This window comes from Armigeres subalbatus, chromosome 3, assembly GCF_024139115.2.
Source record: "Armigeres subalbatus isolate Guangzhou_Male chromosome 3, GZ_Asu_2, whole genome shotgun sequence".
Classification (NCBI taxonomy): domain Eukaryota; kingdom Metazoa; phylum Arthropoda; class Insecta; order Diptera; family Culicidae; genus Armigeres; species Armigeres subalbatus.
In genome coordinates, this window is record NC_085141.1 from 35,888,725 (window position 1) to 35,909,749 (window position 21,025).

At 39.3% G+C, this 21,025-nt stretch overlaps 2 long non-coding RNA genes across 2 annotated transcripts; one reads left to right on the forward strand and one right to left on the reverse strand.

Annotated features, from left to right (window-relative positions):
- Positions 1 to 3,353: 3,353 nt before the first annotated feature.
- On the forward strand, positions 3,354 to 4,265 carry LOC134225892 (uncharacterized). Its single transcript, XR_009983346.1, has 3 exons — positions 3,354 to 3,629; positions 3,694 to 3,781; positions 3,848 to 4,265. It is a non-coding gene; the product is annotated as an uncharacterized LOC134225892 (long non-coding RNA).
- A 6,875-nt stretch (positions 4,266 to 11,140) lies between these two features.
- Positions 11,141 to 18,743, reverse strand: LOC134228150 (uncharacterized). The gene is made up of 5 exons (XR_009983850.1): positions 18,632 to 18,743; positions 18,313 to 18,574; positions 17,901 to 18,236; positions 17,385 to 17,837; positions 11,141 to 11,355 (listed from the first exon to the last, which is right to left on the reverse strand). It is a non-coding gene; the product is annotated as an uncharacterized LOC134228150 (long non-coding RNA).
- Between the last annotated feature and the right edge of the window lie 2,282 nt (positions 18,744 to 21,025).

Below are 21,025 nucleotides of genomic sequence, written 5' to 3' on the forward strand. Positions count from 1 at the left end.
CACCGGTGGGGTAAGAGTGCGTTTTTCACTTGTCTTGCAATAAGGGTTCTACTAAAACGAATCTCAATAATTTCAAAAAAATTTCCACTGGGTAACATAAAGGAAGAGTATATGAATCATCGACACTGATTTCATATGCAGAAGCTTGCTTCACAAGGGCCACATGATCGATTGAAAACTAAGTGCGTACTCTTGCCCCACTCTACTCTACTGTTGGTACCGAACCATCAGACTTATAAGCCAAGTAAGACAAATTGATTCCAGGAGTTTTGACATCAACGAACGGGTCGTTGAGCTCCAATGAGTTCACAAGACTAACAAAATCTCCATCATTCTCGCAAATTCCCATCTTTGTGACAAATTGTTTAAGTTTGCCTAACACAAAAACTTGGTAGCTATTCAAAAGGTTCGTAGTTGCAGTCATCATATCCTTCAGTTTACTTTCCGGTAAGCTAACGTCGCAGCGCAATTTGGTGGCAAACTCAACTGCTTCATTTCTCAACGTTGTTAGATCTACTGCATCGCAGTAATACATGGGGTTGGTAATATCTTCGACCACGTTCTCTGGACCATCTGAATCCGGAGCGAAGTCAAACTGGACTGGACTAGATTGACGGTGGGATGGATCCGTTACAGAGAGTCTTTCTGACATAACCTCATTCATCAATATTGGCTCTTGGTGAACATCAAATATATGTTTTCGAAAATGCTTATAAAATCGAAATACGACCTGGCAATCCGCACAAGCAAGCGGTATGTTGTTCCGTTTGCTGCAGCGAACATCGTGATCCGATTTCAAATGTTTTTTATAAAGTTGTTCGTCACCAACGACAAACATTTGGCAGCCAGGAAGGCGGCACTTAATGCCTGAATAATGGAAATTCGATACGATTTCTTCAAAACTGGTATGAAAAATATACTTACACACAAAGAACAAACATGGTTTAATAGAATGTGATGCACTTTCCTGTTGAAAAGTGCTTTATTTTCCTTAAATTAAAAGTAAAAATATTTTTATTCAAAATTACTTTTTTATTTAAAAGTTGTGTTTCTCCTATTCCAAATAAAATATTAAAAGTTCTTTCTATCGGCCTAAAAGTTGTTGAACTTTCAAAACATACCCGCGATAAAGCATAGACAAAAAGAAAAAGATAATACCTCTGCTCTCTTTTTCTCTCATTGTTTACTAAGGACAGTAATGAAAACAGCAGCGGTAGGAAACTTACTTACGTCCAGGTCACGACATGGAAAGGCAACTAAAGTTTGCATGTTATTTTTTTACTTTTGCTCGCTGGTGCTCTGAAGGCAGATAAAAAAGGCCGAACTACTGGCAATTTTGCACTGAAGGTAAGTCATTTAATATTCTTTCATTCCTGAACGTATCAGTATGTGCTCTAATTTCTCTTTTCAATAAAAACAAATTTCCATTCCCGGTGCACACATTGCGTAGAATAAATTAAATTGGGCGATGCTTCTGGTTGAAATTAGAGCATATCATGGTTAAGATAACCGTACTTATGCGAGACCTCAAATTCATTTTTTACAGATGTTCCGGCACCAAGAAAACCATGGCGCAATGTCTAGATTCCTACACGATGAACACCCCGACGAGTGTCCCTGCTGTTCGGAATAAGAGGACACTCTGTTTTGAGACCAAACTGTGATTGCTTTAATTATAATATACCTAATAAAATAATGTAAAAACAAGCAAAAACAATTTATTCAAAAGAAAAACAAGAAAAGAGGGTAAGGAGAAGAAATCTTTTTCTGGAAACTGATTTTAGAATGAAAATATTCTACTATACTTTCCATAGTGTGATCATTTTCATTTGACAGTTCCACATTTTTTTTGAATGTATGAAACTTTTATTTTCAGAGCAGCATGCCCCTTTCAAACCATAGGCAAATTAAAAGTTTACGTACTTTTGCTTTGAACACAAACAATTCTCTACCAAAAAGAACCAACGAAACTTTTTATTTTAACCAACGATTTTTTTAATTTGATTAATGATTTTTCTTTCTGTGTACCAACGAGTCGCTGATAACTTTCGCTATCCAAACAATTTCGTAGCTGCTCCATTTCCGCTGTATGTACTTTTAAGCTTATACGCACAAAAACCTTCACGTGCAAAATCAGAACATACGCGCCATTTTGAACTTGCGAAAATTTTCAAATTACCGTTTACTCAAATCTGGGTAGATTTTACTCGTCGAAGAAAAATTGATTTACCCAGATTTTGACAACTCCTCAGAGGTCGCAAAAATGAGAGAATTCTACCCAGTCACTGGGTAATCTCAGAATAGCGTGTATAGATGAGCGAAAGCATGGCTGAGTCGATTTTTTTGCCCGTGCACACGCGCATATGACGTCACAGCCCTTATTGCGAGAACAGAGAAAACCTGAGACGAGACCTGCAAAGAGGAAAAAATGTAACTTCAGCTGCTGCCAGTCAACTGCTGTCACGAACTGTCAGGTGCAACCAGCAGCTTTTTGAGTGAAAGTATTGGTATCCCAAATAAAATATTCCACATCATTTTTGTTTTACCAAGACATTTTTACTTTAACGAGTATTCCAAACTTTCCGTTTAGCTTGTTAATAATCAGTAATAAACCTGTGTTTTGTTCCCGGTATAAAAATCGTTATGAAAATGAATTAACTATTTCGTGAATTGGATACACTTTTATTGTGCTCAGAAGGGTCCACCTGGGGCTTAGGTGAAACAGTCAAGTAAACAGTTGAAACTCGATGGTCAACTGTGATGAAAAGAAGAACAAGTGTCAAAACAAGAGAAAAGAAGCAGCGTCTTTGCAGGTCTCGTCTCAGGAGAAAACTTCTAATTTTGCGGAGCAAAGAAGAAGAAGAAGACTGAGTGTCGGAAACTTCAAATGACATGCACTGTGCGAAAAGTGTTGATATTCCTTGATATCAAGAATATTCGAGAAGTTTAAAATGTTTCAAAATCGCATAAATACGTCCCGAAATGCCTTGAAAGTACCATAAAGGTTATTTAAACTATTTAGCGGCATGTAACACTCGTTTAAAGTTACATATTTTATTTGATTTCAATAATCAACATTCACACCGAAAAAATCAACCGACATTATTTTCCGTGCATCATGTGATTTGACGTTTGCGGAACAGCTTTCCGACGGTCGACCGTCGGACCCTCGTTCGAATTTTTCTATCTTCTCGCAATAACGTTTCCATTGAAATCGTGACGTCATGCTCGTTTGGAGACACGTTTGACAGTTCGTTTGGAGACAGAGGATTTATCTTCGCTCATCTATATATTCCACTATCTATCACGCAGCATAGTTTCTTACGATTAAACCAAATATATATATTGTTGATTTTAACAATCGGTCTATTATTAAATCAAAAAGAATCGATTGTTGATTTTACAATATTTTCCTATTGAATCAACAATATGATTGTAATTTTAACAATATTCGTGATTGATCAGAGCTTGTTTAAATTATATTAAGCGTGTATTTTTTAACGCGTATTTTTTTTCTTTGGAGGAAAAATTGTTTTTAAAAATAGAAAGAAAGTGAGAGCAAATTAATAAAACTAAGTGAAATATAATTGAGGCTAGGATGAGGAGTCCACAATTTATTGACTATACACGTAAGTTTAAACGATAAAAATAATGTTCAGAAAATATTTAACGTTGTTTTTTTTGCATTTTCAGGGCGAAATATGCACATATAGAAATTTGAATTGTGGGCGGAAACATTCGGGGGAAGTTATTCCTGCTTTTCCGGCATCGAAAAGTAAAGGTGGATAAGTATAATTTGGGTTTATAATTATCGACAATCTCATACATAAGAACATTTCATTCTCAGGGTTTTCTTCAATGACATGAACTTAACCCAAATAACAGCATTGCAGCAAATTCCAAGGCAAATTCGCAATGCCATATTATATTGACTGTTTCCTTGATAACAAAACGCGCCGACCATTTTTTAAGCACCTTCAAAATCGTCGCCAACTTCATTATTCTAAAACTGTGTTAGTTTTATTAGTAAATCATGTTAATCTGCATGAAAATCGGGCCCAATTTTGGGAATAAATGTGATTATTGAGTTTGCAAAATTTTGTTCACAGTTGATTTGACAGATCTTATGGTCATTTCTGCTGGCGACGATTTTGGCGTCAATTTGCTTTGCGACGATTTCAAATCGTCGCGGCCGATAAGGTGGGAAATTGATAATATAATATGAACGATAATATGAATACCTGAAACACCCTGAAACTAAAGCCCCAAACGCAATACATACAACGGAACGGCGACGGAAACGGAAAATTTGACAGTTAGCCTATATATTTTCTGTCAAATTTGCCGTTTCCGTCACCGTTCCGTTATATTGCGTTTGGGGCTTAACTGATTGGAAAAATAAAATAAATCTCACAACTTTTAATTTGTTTATGCTTACCTTTACCTGAAAAATAAGAAAGAACGCCTTCATGTGTCATTTTGCTTCAACAATATTTTATTGTTGAATTTATCGTGTTCATATATTGAATCAACAATACAGTCACAGTTATTTCAACAATCATGTTGTTGATTCAACAATATAGCAGCACAATGTTTTGATTGCAAAAACAACAATATTATGGATTAAGTCAAATGGAAAATATTGTTAGCCCTGAGCTAACAATATTTATTGTTGAATTTGACCCAGAATATTGTTGTTTCTACAATACATTTTTCTGCGTGTATAGGTTGTACGGGTTGTACGCAAAGGTGACGTAGGACTACGTAGCTAATCGAAATTGATGGTATTCGCAAGAGGCCTAAATAAGAGAAACGCGGATAGGTATGCGCCGCCAATCGAACCGTCAAAAAACAGCAGCCAATCGAGCGGGAGACCTGTCAAGGCCTCTAGTATTCGCCATAATAATTTGTGTCGTAACATCGTAACATTGAGCAAACTGCTCGGAGGTGAACTGAATCAAGAAGTCGAATAGTTGTTTCCAGTTGGATGGACTTTGAGTCTTCAACCGTGGAATTAACATGACTCATCGGCCGCTGAAGCCACTCGACTGGCTTTCAGTCGGGGACATCACAATCCTTACTTTGCCACGTACGCTTACATCGCGGGCGAAAGCCAAACGTTGCAAATAAATATATTTGCGTTTGGTTTCACGTCACTTCTGATTCTGCTAATTTCGCCTTTATTTCGGCCATTTTTGAGGATGGTGTCCTCCAAAAAGGTCTTTATACAAAAGAAGGTTGATCCGACAATCCGTTATGAACTTTCTTCAAAGTGCAAAACTCAATCGTAACTAGAAAATTTGATAGCGCGGTGGAGGGAGATGATGCAATTATTTTGAGCGGATGGAATCACTAACAGCAACCAAGCTACCACGCTAAGCCCGATGCCGCCGAAACAATCCATTTTCACAATTAACTCTTTCTTTCCATAAAATGCTGGTCCTGAGAGGAACCAATTCTCTTTTCCCAATGCGTCTTTCAAATAACTAACTGCATCCAAACACTTGTCAGCCCCTTGCGTTGAAATTGTCCGATCGCCACGTGGTGATTTTTCGCTAAGCCTCCACCATTTGGAATAAATTTTCAGCATTGCCACTGCTACCCACGCCACACCTGCTGCATCAAATTTTGTCGAACCGCTCATTCCGCTCTTTCCGAGGAATCCCAATCAAAATAGCTCGCGCGCGCCGGATAGCAGCTTTCTTGTATTCAATAAATTAAGCTCCTTAGCTCCGCTCCTTTGTGATCTGTATGGGTGTAAATATAATGTGCACTCATAACGATTAATGAAGGGGTGGGGCTAATGAAATTTCTTCATTAGATATAAGAAAGCTACTTTTTGACGCGCGAGAGCCATTTTGATCGGGATTCCGCAGCAGACAACGGATCGTTCGGAGAATGACAAATTTTAAGAATCCTGTTCGCGCTTAAGAACCACTGCTATCGCATAACTAAGTTAGAAATTATCATTATTGCCTTCAATCGTATTCTATCCAATACTGCTAGATCACTGACTGAATTATTAGTGTCCGAGAAGACTGGACAAGCATTTGCGTATGTATATAATCATCATTAAATTCCATATCACACCGATCGCCTCACGATCGGCGATAGGTACGGCCGAGCTGCAGTTAGAAAACATCGCACGCAGTCAGTCAGGTACAAGCTGGTAAAAATTGTACCCATCTAATAGTCTCGAATAAACCTTTTGCACGTACATGTCGGTCGATCTCCGCAGTCGAGTGTCCATTTAATTCATGTACTGTGTTGTAGTATTGTGAACATTTAACTAAGGAATAAAACTACTTCCAATCGTCAAAGTCGCGTTTACTAAAGTGCATTATCTGACAAGCAATCAGTGCAATTAAGTTCGTAATTAACAAATCCTATGAAATTTGCTCGCAAGATTCTGAATTTGGTTATGATATGTTGGTTATCTAAGATGCGTATTGCGTATTGTTGCGAGGAATAACAACAGAAATTTGACACAAGACGAAGTTTCTTCATATTACAAAACATTATCTCTTGGCATCTGTCTGTCCGAGCGACGTTCACCGATGGGTGGTTGCTGTAGAAAATTTCCACGTAGGCGTCTTCATTGATTTTATACAAAAGCCACCATTTTATACAAAAGAAGGTTGATCTGACAATCCACCAAAACTTTCTTCAAAGTGCAAAACTCAATCGTAACTACACTCAAATAAAACGAATGATATTTTTTAAATGTTCTCGCACTTAACTGGAGGCTTTTTTTAAGATTTATGTGCGGCTAATAAAAACTATGCATACACACTTAGAAATTTTTACAGTATACGGTAATTTTTTACCGAACTTTCAACAGCTGAACGTTCGGTAATCTGTTCGGTAATGTAAACAACTACCGAACGTTCGGTACTTGATATTTTTGATAAGCTGTCAAAAATTACCGTACGGTTCAGTAATGGAATTTTCGTCAAATATTAAAACTACCGTACTCTTCGGTAATTGGAGTAGTATAGGTGCTGTACCTATTCAGTATTTTGTAACCTCACTTTTTCGGAATTTTGTTCATTTTAAAGTTCGTAGATTTATTAATTTTCAAACGTTTATTTTTAATTCAAATATGAAAATGATATTTAATAGCTTGTGTGTTTGATTTGCATTTTCGCCTACAAGCATGTCGAAAGCACTAAATTATCGGATCCGGTAACGAATGGTGCAACCGGTAGCACTGGAAGCTGCAAAGTGCGCGTCTTCCCCTGTAGATAGATAACATAAAATGTTAAGTAGAAACTTTGTCTTACGAGAATACAAGCGATTAAAAATAGTGCTCTAGTCGCTTACCTTTTTCCATCGTCACACTCCGGGTTCATTCGAGGTTACTCCTCCAAGAAAACCTCGAAAAAAATCCCAAACACTCCAAACACACAAAACTCCTCCATACGTGAACCTCAAACAGATTGATTTAAAAAATGGCTACTTATTTGACAGTTCCTTTTAGTTTACCGAACTTCGGTAATTCAAACGTAATTATACATTCTGTTCGGTAGTTTGTTTACCGTATACGGCGATTATTTGTTTTTGCCGTACGATTTGTATTTTATTTACCAAATACGGTAAGAAATGACAGATCGTTTAATAATGATTTACAAAACTACGGTAAATTAAATCCTGTTTACCGAAAAAAATGTAATTTCCTATGTTTACTGAAGTATTTCGTCAATTTTTTTACCGAACAGTGAAATTGAATCTAAGTGTGTAGGGTTTTTGTAATACATTATTGAGTTGGTTGAAGTGAAGTGAAATGAAGGAACGGAACTTCCCTCTTATGCTACGTTTTGACAGGGCAAGTGAATTGAACAACTCAATTGAATTCAATTCGCTTTGACGCAGCCGCGCTGTTGCCATCTAGCGGCGACGGTCGTGTGCGTGAAATCACTGTTTTTCAACATGGTGAAGTATAGGAAGTATGTTTTAAAATGCTTTTAAAATGTTATTAACAGTGATATGTTGAAAACTTTTAAATACGTAGGGTTAGAATTTTGAAAAACTACGTGTTAGGCTCCTTATTTACACATGTTTTTGCCTTTCTCGTACAACAAAGTTGTACCGAAAAGGCTATCATTTCACTCCGAAAACGACCTTTTTATCGAAGACTCGTAGACCCTAGTGTTATATACCAATCGACTCAGCTCGACGAACTGAGCAAATGTCTGTCTGTCCGTGTGTGTGTCCGTGTGTGTGTGTGTGCGTATGTGTGTGCACACTAAAACATTAGCCAACTTTTCTAGTACTAAACCTTAATCGATTTTACCGCAGCAAGTTGCATTCGATGGAGAATGTTTTCTTTTTGTTCACTATTGAATTTCAAAACGGTTGAACTTTGCAAAAAATAGTAAATATTCAAATAGTTATCACATATGATTATTTCGGTATGAAATGCTCTCGGATGACAAGGTTATGTTCTCCCAAGACACAATTCGAAACTGACAGCATTCAGTTTTATAACAAGTTCAGTCTCAGCATCATGATGTCACATGAAAAGGCCTTTTCCATCGTACACCGGAAAGAAAATGTAGCTACACAGAAAAATATAAACCCATAATGAGATAAAAAATACCCATTTTAATGTTTTACGCACGGTGAAATTGGAATACTAATTTTCGGAGTACTAATCAATTTAAATAAAAATGGAGTCTGTTCAAATATTACGTAACGCAATAGGGGGTGGGGGGTTGTTCGATTTTTGTTACGCTTTATTACGCAAAATATAGCAGTGGGGGTCCTTCGAAATATTGTTACGCGGAAGAAGTTATTTGCACAGAGAAAAAAAATTATTCCAATAATATTCATTATCTTTAAAAAAGCATGAATCATACAATAGATAATAATTTATTGCATCGTCGACGGAACCTTCAAATTCTACACAAATTAGGATCTTTTTCATAAAATAGCATTTGTTACGCGTTACGCATAGGGGTGGGGGTGGTTCTGAAAATTGTAACGGATTGTTACGAGGGGGTGGGGGGTTCTCAAAAACAACATTTTCCACGTTACGTAATATATGAACAGGCTCATACCTATAAAATGCGATCCTTTATATTTATTATTACCGAGGAGTACTCGAATAGAAAATACAATAGAATTACATTAAAATATTATAAAATTACAATAGATTTTATTTATGAACAACCAATTCTATTGTTCTTCTATTGTACCAATTAATTTTCCTTATTGTTGTTCCAATAAACGTACAATAAAATCTATTGACAGAAAAATGTTGACAATAGAATTACAATAAATTCTATTGTAATTGCAAAAATTTGTTCGAGAAATAAACGACTTTTTGCCTTTCTCGTACAACAAAGTTGTACCTGAAAGGCTTTCATTTCACTCACAAAACGTACTTTTTATAGAGCGCTTGTAGACCCATAGTATTATATACCATTCGATTCAGCTCGACAAACTGAGCAAATGTCTGTCTGTCCGTGTGTGTGTGTGCGTATGTGTGTGCACATTGAAACATTAGACAATTTTTCTAGTACTAAACCTGAATCGATTTTGCTACAACAAGTTGCATTCGATGGGGAATGTTTTCTTCTTGTTCGCTATTGAATTTCATAATGATGGCACGGCTCAAAAAATAGTAAATATTCAAAGAGTTACGAGACATCATTATTTCGTAAGAAATAAGCTATCGATTTTCTAGGTTATGTTCTCCCAAGACACAATTTATTCGAAACCGGCACACTGACAGCATAGAATACACAGCTTACACGGAAGAAAAAAAAACTTCACAAAGAAACATAGAAACCCATTAATGAGTTAAAAAGTACCTATTTTAAGATTTCATGTATACACTGAAAATTCTAGTTTATTTTTTCAAAATGACCTAAGAAACATATTTTCATGAATGAATTTTAATATTGCGATCAACAGACCAATATGATAGCTTTTGATTGCGGTACAGTATCCCCCCGCTTATCCGGACCTCACTAATCCGACGACTCGTTAGTCCGGATCTCGCTTATTCGAAATTTTCCGGATTAAAAAGTATCAACACCCATTTAAACACATTATGCTGTCAGTTTTCAAATTTGTGCTGTGCTTTTGTTTTGATTCATTTGTATGGATTTGACAGTCGGATTAACGAGAGAAACCCCGTTAGTCCGGCCATACATTTGTCGGATCAGCGGGGGTATACTGTACACAAATTAATTCATGAAAAAAAGGTGACATATGTTCTTTTTAAAAGTTAAGCGTCATTTCTGCCATTGCTTTCCCCTATGGGCCGATGTGAGCAGTGAGAAGTGAAAAGTAAGACGTGAGAAGTGCGAAGTGAAGAGTGAAAAGTAAGAAGTAAGAAATGAAAAATGAGAAATGAAAAATCACCAGATGGTCCGAAATGAAAACAAAAATGTTTTTCCAAATTTAATCTAGACTATCCTTTGAAAAGAGCTGAAATTTTTTTTGCTAATATTTTCAAATGGATATAATAGAAAAACGACGCATCCCACAAAAAAGTGTTGTATGGGTGACCATCGCAAAATCAGTCAAAATTTCTAGTGAAAATATCGGAAACAATCCAAATTGAGCCCTACACTGAAAAAAATCAGTTTAAAAATTTTAAAGTCGATTTGCGCTCTTTTTTATTTAAATGAAATTTTGTCTCAAGATAGGTGATTATGTTCCCTACCAACCGTCCATACATCGCAAGCTGGGCACTCTTAAGGAAAAAAAGTTTTTCTAACAAAAACTTTTTCTTGTCGGAATTATTTTCAGTGTATTTTCATCTGAAACTAAACCAATGAAAGCCATCGTTATAGAACCCCAAGAAAATCTATTTTTATGATACATTGTCTAATTTAGTCACTAAATATAGTTTGTTTTTAAATTAAGAGTACACAGCAAAAAAAAGTTGTTGAATATTACATCGAAATCGCTGCAACCCATTGAATGCATCGGTTGTGGAAAATTACATTCTACGATGTACCCATGTGCTCCCTGTGTAATTCATGAAGGCGATGTAATAATTTTGGATGTAATATAATGCAACGTAAACAAACGTGATGTACTCGAAGTGATGTAATTTAATTAAGATGTAAACGACCCTTCAATATTGTTCTTTCAATAACATAAAAAAACACGTTTTTTATTTTATTTTGATTTTATTTATTTCTTCGTTATGTTCCGCAGTATATTTATATTCCTGAAAGCAAATATCGACGATCATCAGTGTCGATGCAGATTGGCCATCACTTTGTACCCCAGGGGGTCGAACTCCGGTCAGTGCTTTGTTGGTATGTGCCACTATGACAAAGGGTGTCCTGAGCAGCAACAACTGCTAGCATCGAAATGGTGGCACCGCCATCCCACCTAAAAGAAAAGTTGACTACACTTTCAACCTTGAAATAAATGGTAAAATCGTTCATCGTCTTTGAAGGAAATTCTTCTCGTTTTCCAAGGGAAATCCTTCCAGGATTCCGAATGAAATCCTTCTCGAATTGCGAACGGAATACTGAATGAAATCCTTCTGGGATTCCTAATAAAATATTTCTGGGATTTGTAATCGTTTGATTTTGGGATTTCGATGGAAGTGCTCTAATGAAAATCTAGGATTCCAAGAATACTGACCTAGTCGAAGGCGAATTAAGTAAATAATCCGTGTGAAATTAAGGAGAATTCTTCCGGGATTCCATAGTGTATCCTCCTGAGATTTCGACGAAAACCTTTCCGGTATTCAGAACAAAAAAAATAGTATCCTTTCTGGGTTTTGAACGGTATCCTGCTAGGATTTCAAAGGGAATCTTTCCGGGATTTAGATGAGAATCCTTCCGGGATTCCACAGGGACGCCTTCCTGGATTACGCCGGGACTCCTTCCAGGATCCCGCAAAGAAAACTACCGGGAGTCCACAGGAAAGCTATTGAGATTCCTCAGGGATCCCTCCGGGATTTCAAAGAGAATCTTTCTGAGATTCCAAAGGGAATCCTTCCAGTATTCCGCAGGTAATCCTTCCTGGATTACTCAGGGAATATTTCTGGGATTCCACAGGGAATCCTTGCGGGAGACTGCGGGGAATCTTTTCAGTGTTTTGCAGGTAATCGTCCCAGGATTCCGCAGGGAATCCGCCCGGAATTCTACAGCAAATCCTTCTGTGATCCCGCACATCCCGGAATGTTTTTGGGTTTTCTAATTGATATGAAATCTTTTAAGGATTTCTAAAATAATCATTTTAGGATTCCAGAAGGTATCTTTTGGGATTCCAAATGGAATCCTTTTACGCTTCCGAAATGAAATCATTTCCGGAAGATTGCGGGGAATCTTTTCATTATTATGCAAGAAATCGTCCCAGGAGTCTGCAGGGAATTCTTCTGGGATTCCGCAGGTCATCTTTCCAAGATTCCGCAGGGAAACCTGCTGAGATTCGGCAGGAAATTTTTCCGGGATTCTAAAGGGAATACTTCTGGGACTCCCCAGGGATTTCTTCCGGAATACCACAGAAATTCTTTACGGAGCTCTGCATGAAATCATTCCGGAATAACACAGGGAATCCGTACGGGATTCCGCAGATAATGCTTCCAGAATTTTGCGAGATTCCACAGAGAGCCCTTCCGGGATTACGTAGGAATTATTTCCAGGATTTCGCAAGAAATTCTTCTAGGATAGAAAAGGGAAACCTTCTGGAATTCCGCAGGCAATTCTTCCGGAATTACACAAAGAATTCTCCGATAATTCGCAAGAAATCCTTCCGGGATTCCACAGTAAATCGTTCCGGAATACTGTGGAGAGTCCCCCAGGGATTCTACATGGAATCCTTTGAGTATCTTGCAGTAAATCCTTCCGGGACTCCGCAGGGAATCCTTCCAATATTCCGCAGGGATTTCTTCTGAGCTTTCGCAGGGTATCCTTCTGGGATTCTAAAGGCAATCCTTCCGTTATTCCACAGCAATCCTTCGGGGGAGTCCACAGGGAATTCATATGGGATTTTGAATGGAATCCACCAGGTATTCCAAATGGATTCTTTTCGGAATTCCGCAGGCAATTCTTCTGGGATTACGCAGGAAATCCTTCCAGAATTCCGCAGAGAGTCCGCAGGAAATCTTTTCGGAATTTCTCAGGGACTCCTTTCAGGATTACGCAGGGACTTCTTCCTGGATTCCATTGGAAATGCTTCCGGGATTACAGGGGGAATCCTTTCGGGATTCCACAGGGCATCCTTTCGGGATTCCGAAGGGCATCCTTCCATAATTCCGCAGAGAATCCTCCCGGGATTCCACAGGCAATTCTTCCGGAATTACACAGGGAATTCTTTTGAGAACCCTCAGCAAATCTTTCCGGGATTCCACATAAAATCTTTCCGGAATACTGCGAGGATTTATCTCGAGATTCAACAAGGAATCCTTTCGTATGTTGCAGGAAATCCTTCCGGCATTCCGCAGAGAATCCTTTCAGGAGTCCACAGGGAATCCTTCAGAGATTCCTCAGAGAATATTTCCGGGATTCCTTAGGGAATAAATGTGATTTACGCATCCGGTACTCGGACGGAAACGCGAGACTCGACAAACAAGTAATACACTGGATTCTGTTTTTACGCGATTTACATTTTCTCTATTTTCCGCTCATCCTAAATTCTTAACGCATAATAATCATCATGTGATTTTTCTTTGATTTATTCTGGATTTTTTGAAACATGTTGCGAAGATTTTGGAGGTAAATTGAAGTCACACGATCAAAAATACGAGCGAAAAAAAATCGTGTAAAAACAAAATCCTGTGTAGTTTATTAACGATCGAAGAAAAAACGTCTGCTCTTATTAAGGACTTGTTTGGGAATAATAACAGGTTGCTAACGATCGCTATTCAAAGATATCCATAGGTATGCTCGAATACAGGAATATTTCCTGGAACCTACGAGGAATTCTCCTGGAAGACAGCGGGGAATTCTTTCAGTATTATGCAGGTAAACGTTCCTGGATTTCGCAGGGAATCCTTCAGGGAAATAATCCCGAAAGGATTCCCGTCGGAGTCCCGAAAGGATTCCCGTCGAAGTCCCGAAATGATTCCCGTCGGAATCCCGAAAGGATTCCCTTCGGAATCCCGAAAGGATTCCCGTCGGAATCCCGAAAAGATTCCCGTCAGAATCCCGAAAGGATTCCCGTCAAAATCCCAAAAGGATTCCCGTCGGAATCCCGAAAGGATTCCCGTTGGAATCCCGAAAGGATTCCCGTCGGAATCCCGAAAGGATTGCCGTCGGAATCCCGAAAGGATTCACGTCAGAACCCTGGAAGGATTCACGTCAGAATCCCGAGAGGATTTCCGTCAGAATCCCGAAAGGATTTTCGTCGGAATCCCGAATAAATTCCCGTTGGAATCCTGAATACATTCCCGTCGGAATCCCAAAAGGATTCCCGTCGGAGTCCCGAGAGAATTCCCGTCGGAATCCCGTCAGATTTCCAAAAGGATTCCCATCGGAATCCCGAAAGTATTGCCGTAGGAATCCCGAAAGGATTCCCGTCGGAATCCCGAAAAGATTCCCGTCAGAATCCCGAAAGGATTCCCGTCAAAATCCCAAAAGGATTCCCGTCGGAATCCCGAAAGGATTCGCGTCAGATAACTGAAAGGATTCACGTCAGAATCCCGAGAGGATTTCCGTCAGAATCCCGGAAGGATTCCCGCCGGAAACCCGAATAAATTCCCGTCGGAATCCTGAATAAATTCCTGTCGGAATCCCAAAACGATTTCCGTCGGAATCCCGTCAGATTTCCAAAAGGATTCCCATCGGAATCCCGAAAGTATTGCCGTAGGAATCCCGAAAATATTGCCGTAGGAATCCCGAAAGTATTCCCGTCGGAATCCCGAAAGGATTCCCGTCGGAATCCCGAAAGGATTCCCGTCGGAATCTTGAAAGGTTTCCCGTCAGAATCCCGAAAGGATTCCCGTCGGAATCCCGAAAGGATTCCCATCGGAATCCCGAAAGGATTCCCATCGGAATCCCGAAAGGATTCCCGTCGGAATCCCGAAAGGATTCGCGTCAGATAACTGAAAGGATTTCCGTCAGAATCCCGGAAGGATTCCCGCCGGAAACCCGAATAAATTCCCGTCGGAATCCTGAATAAATTCCTGTCGGAATCCCAAAAGGATTTCCGTCGGAATCCCGTCAGATTTCCAAAAGGATTCCCATCGGAATCCCGAAAGTATTGCCGTAGGAATCCCGAAAATATTGCCGTAGGAATCCCGAAAGTATTCCCGTCGGAATCCCGAAAGGATTCCCGTCGGAATCCCGAAAGGATTCCCGTCGGAATCTCGAAAGGTTTCCCGTCAGAATCCCGAAAGGATTCCCATCGGAATCCCGAAAGGATTCCCGAAAGGCTTCCCGTTGGAATCCCGAAAGGATTCCCGTTGGAATCCCGAAAGAATTTCCGTTGGAATCCCGAAAGGATTCCCGTCGGAATCCCGAAAGGATTCCCGTCGGAATCCCGAAAGGATTCCCGTCGGAATCCCGAAAGGATTCCCGTCGGAATCCCGAAAGGATTCCCGTCGGAATCCCGAAAGGATTCCCGTCGGAATCCCGAAAGGATTCCCGTCGGAATCCCGAAAGGATTCCCATCGGAATCCCGAAAGGATTCCCGTCGGAATCCCGAAAGGATTCCCGTCGGAATCCCGAAAGGATTCCCGAAAGGATTCACGTCAGATAACTGAAAGAATTCACGTCAGAATCCCGAGAGGATTTCCGTCAGAATCCCAAAAGGATTTCCGTCGGAATCCCGTCAGATTTCCAAAAGGATTCCCATCGGAATCCCGAAAGTATTGCCGTAGGAATCCCGAAAGTATTCCCGACGGAATTCCGAAAGGATTCCCGTCGGATTTTCGGTTGTAATGCCAAACGGACTCCAGTCGGAATGCCGAAAGGATTCCCGTCGGAATCCCGAAAGGATTCACGTTGGAATCCCGAAAGGATTCACGTCAGAATTCCGAAAGGATTCCCATCGGAATCCCGAAAGGATTCCCGTCAGAATCCCGAAAGGATTCCCGTTGGAATCCCGAAAGGATTCCCGTTGGAATTCCGAAAGGATTCCCGTTGGAATTCCGAAAGGATTCCCGTCGGAATCCCGAATAAATTCCCGTCAGAATCCCGAAAGGATTCCCGTCAGAATCCCGAAAGGATTCCCGTTGGAATCCCGAATGGCTTTCCATTGGAATCCCGAAAGGATTCCCGTTGGAATCCCGAAAGGATTCCCGTTGGAATCCCGAAAGGATTGTCGTTGGAATCCCGAAAGGGTTCTCATCGGAATCCCCATTCCCATCGGAATCCCAAAAGGATTCCCATCGGAATCCCGAAAGGATTCCCATCGGAATCCCGAAAGGATTCCCGTTTGAATCCCGAAAGGATTCCCGTTGGAATCCCGAAAGGATTCCCGTTGGAATCCCGAGAGGATTCCCGTTGGAATCCCGAAAGGATTCTCGTCGGAATCCCGAAAGGATTGCCGTCGGAATCCCGAAAGGATTGCCGTCGGAATCCCGAAAGGATTGCCGTCGGAATCCCGAAAGGATTCACGTCAGAATCCCGAAAGGATTCCCGTCGGAATCCAGAATACATTCCCGTCGGAATTCTGAATACATTCCCGTCGGAATCCCAAAAGGATTCCCGTCGGAGTCCCGAGAGAATTCCCTTCGGAATCCCGTCAGATTTCCAAAAGGATTCCCATCGGAATCCCGAAAGTATTGCCTTAGGAATCCCGAAAGTATTGCCGTAGGAATCCCGAAAGTATTCCCGTCGGAATGCCGAAAGGATTTTCGTCGGAATCCCGAAAGGATTCCCGTCGGATTTTCGGTTGGAATGCCAAAAGGACTCCAGTCGGAATGCCGAAAGGATTCCCGTCGGTATCCCGAATCCTGAAAAATTCCATTTGTAATTCAGAAAGGATCCTGGAGGGTTTCGCTGTGGAATCCTGGAAGGTTGTATTGCCTTTCGTAAAGGAAATTACAAATACAAATATTTCAAAGAAGTAAGTCAATTCAATTCTATTTAGAACAATTTAGATATTGCGCATAAGCCCCAAAATTTTATTCCCACCTTTGGGTTTCAGCGCCAAACACTCAGCGCCAGACTCGGCGACAAGGAGATAGTGGTCAAGTTGGTACTCCTGATTTTTTGACAACTGATGTCGATTGGTTGTGTGAGTGCACCGGTGTCAAAAAATAGAGCTTTTAGCTGAAAATTTAGTTGTCAAATGCACATTTTGACAGCAATATAGATGTATGAGTGAATGAAATGTGCAAATGCTCTATCGCGGAAGCAGTCGCTGAAGACAAGTGTCAATGGTTTCAGTGACGAAACGAAAAGTTTCAATGCAAAAAGCAATAGCTAGCTAAATATATATGTTTATAATATGTTCATACATACCTAGTGCACTTTAGTATTACTGTACAGATACTTTTCAAAGCTGTCCACCTTGGTTTGCTTTCCGACTGAAGGATCAACCATCATCCGTTCCGGCACATTCGCGTTGCTCTTGTGGGTGCTTGTTATGGTTGGTGCGTTGGTGCCATCTTTTTGCAGAAACTGGCTGATTAAATTGCTTTCGGTGGTCTGATTTATGTTCTTCTCAGTGGCAGTGAATAAATGAACATTCCACTGGTTTCGCGTCCAAACTGGACAAGCGACCACTGGCGAGGCGAGGCGGCAGATTTTCTTGTGTTATGGGGCGATACGGTCGCAGGTTTCCTGCCTTTTCGTTGTGGACTACTCCCGTTTATCTTCTTCGGAGAGTTTAATAGAGTCTTACTTGATGATGTTGGAGGCAGGGGCGGCAGATGTTTTTGATTTAAATGCTGATCTATAGGAGTCGATGGCAAACTAAAAATCAATGATTAAAAAAATAAAAACACGATAACAGAAACTGTTTTGATTTTTGCTTACCCATATTTTTTCACTTAAGATTCCTTTTTAGATTCCATTTCTTTGTCATCATCACCCTCACCGTTTTCCATTTCCTCGTCTTTTCTCGGTAAACGTGATGGGTTCTTCTGGATTCCCCAAATAACGGCTGAAAATTCTGGTTTCGACCCGCGTCCGTTCTTCCACAGGCAACCGACGACGCGTGTTTTTTCATGTTATTCTTCATTCCGGCTAATTCTTGCTGCAGCGTTTTTCAGCCTACTTTCTGGGTTTCTGGATTGCTGTCATCATCGTCACTGCCGTGAAGCGATTCGTCCGAGTCCTCCTCTTTCCAGTCGTCATCCGAGTCGAGAATTTCTGGGAGATGAAAAAAATGTGTTGGCCCCAGGGTTGGCCCCTTAAAAAGAAATCTTTATCGATTTGTGTTAATTACCGTGTCCTGAAGGAAGGAACGTCCTGGTTTGATCCGAGCACTTTGCTTTCGCAACGTTTCCTACTTTGTTGGCGTGCCGGAGGATACGGACTAGTGAAAAGGGTTTTGATTTTAGTGGGTCGGATAAGAATAACATGCTTGCTTAGGAAATAAAAAGGTCCCCGATTACTGCGTTCTACGCTGGAAGTTCTTGGCGAGGTTCTTGGCAGGAAGGTGGCAGAATGGGAAGCTGCCGGTTCCACCAATAATCGCTACACAATATCTGAAATTGAAACAAAAAATTACTTTTTTTTCATGGAAATATTTGATTTTACCTCACCTATCAACCTGGGATCTACCGACGAAGTTTTAGATTTTTATTTTATAAAAACCAATATGGCACCTCGCGATTCTCATCGACAAGACGGATGACGATGCGCAAACGAAAAAGGGAAGAAGTGTTGCTAGATTGAAAATTATAGCAATATTAAATACAAAATTACATTCAATTTGTGTAATATGACACGAATAAATTAGAATCCATGGGTTGCATCTAATTCTGTGTAATATTCACCATTTTAATATTCAAATATTACACAGTTGCAACGTAGGGGAATTTTGTGTATCTCATAACTATGTAATTTGCAGCTGATGTATTATTACATCAAAATGGATGTTAATATATATTCAAATTTTGAAGTTACATCCATTTTCCAGTACATTGCTTCAATTACATTGATGGATATTACACTATTTTTTGCTGTGTAATATTAAAAAGGGGTTTATATCTTCAAAAAAATATTATATTCCATTATTAGCTTCTTTAGTTGCGACCAGTTACGACCAAAACATTGTACTCTGCCTGACTGTACAGGAATACTTAATATGAGTATATATGTATACATATGTTAAAGACACTGAAAAAATCAATTCCGTCAAGAAAAAGTTTTTGTTAGAAAAACTTTTTTCCCTTAAAAGTGCCCGGCTTGCGATGTATGGACGGTTGGTAGGGAATATAATCACCTATCTTGAGACAAAATTTCTTCCAAATCAAAAAGAGCGTTTTTTTGCAAGTTGACTTTTATTTTTTTAAATTGATTTTTTTAGTGTAGGGTTCTATTTAGAGTTTTTCAAAAAGTTTTATTAGAAAGTTTGAATGATTTTACGACAGTCACCCATACAACACTTTTTTGTAGGAAGCGTCGTTTATCGATTATATCCATTTGAAAAAATCTGTAAAAACAAGTTTGACCCTTTTCAAAAGACAGTCTGCATCAGATTTGGAAAACCTAAGTATGCACTTTTCTTTTTACAGCACCTTTTAAGTATTGACCAATAAATTGACAAAAAGTCAACTTAACAATAAGAACACTTGCAAGTTCCCAAAAAGTCCTATTGGGCTTCATGCATTTCTATTACATTTCTCGCATAACTTTTCAAAAGGACCTAAGTAACATTTTTTCATGAATTCTCGCTTAACTTTTCAAAAGCACCTAAGTAACATTTTTTTCATGAATTAATTTGAATACTGCAATCAATAGTTTTCATGTTGTTCTGTTGATTGCAGTACTAAAATTAATTCATTAAAAAAATGTTACTTAGGCCCTTTTGAAAAGTTATGCGAGATTTATAGTACAGCAAAACGCCATCTAGTAGAAAATCTAGATGGATTATTCCATTGCTGACAAACGTTCATTTCGAACCAAAAACCGCAAGTTGCTGGTTGATTTTTTTGTCATATACTCTGTCTCGCTCAAACCAACAGCGAATAATCTAACGACTACTTTCACGAACACTTTATTGTCAGATTTTCTGGATATGATACACTGCGCGGCGTTTGTAATGTTCCCAAATGGGTACTTGCACAAAACTTCACGCGGCGAATGACTGTCGAAAGGTACGGCCGCGACAAACGATACACCGCAATGCTATTCATCCATAAGAATCAAGTAAACGGGGTGCAGAAAGCGAGGCAGAAAGCGCGGCGGTACCTTTCATGAAAGGTTCGCCGCGTGCAATTTTGAGAAAATCAGGCAATAAGGACCAGCCACTTTAACCGACCGTGTCCATTTAGCAAGTATGGTGTTGAATATAATCTGTAGATTAAAAAAACAGTTTAATAAAGTAAAAAAAACTCAGCAAGTAACCGCACAATATTGAGTAAAACAAATTAAGTGTGTAGCATTTCCACATTCAATGAATAAATTTCGCACCGTGTATACTGACAGCATTAAAGTTTGTGTTGCTTCTTTCGTGCTTTATTGATGATGCTAACCTCTCAAGCAAAGCTTTCCAAAGCTTCAAATGTGGAACACGAAAACTAACACACGCGCTATACACTGAGATTAACTTCATGGTAATTCAAACTACATATGTGTGGTTATTTTCACTATGCACCAGTATTGTAGAAAGTACTAAAAAATCGGTTGAATTTACTAAATTTCTGTTATTTTAAACATATTCATTATAATTTATTTATTGTAATATTAAAGGCACAGTGCTGTTAAAAAAACAGTGCAGCGTACCAAATATCATGGTAAAAAGCACTATCATTATTCTTAAACTAAGCGTGCATTATCCTTCACATTTATTGCACTCTACATTTTACCGTGTCTCTAGTATTTTTGAACAGAAAAGACCAACGATATTCAACCGAAGTTGTTTTTCTGTCAAATTAACTACAATTGTGTGGTATTTTGTATCAGTGTTTGCTTACGATCGGTCCGCCATTTTC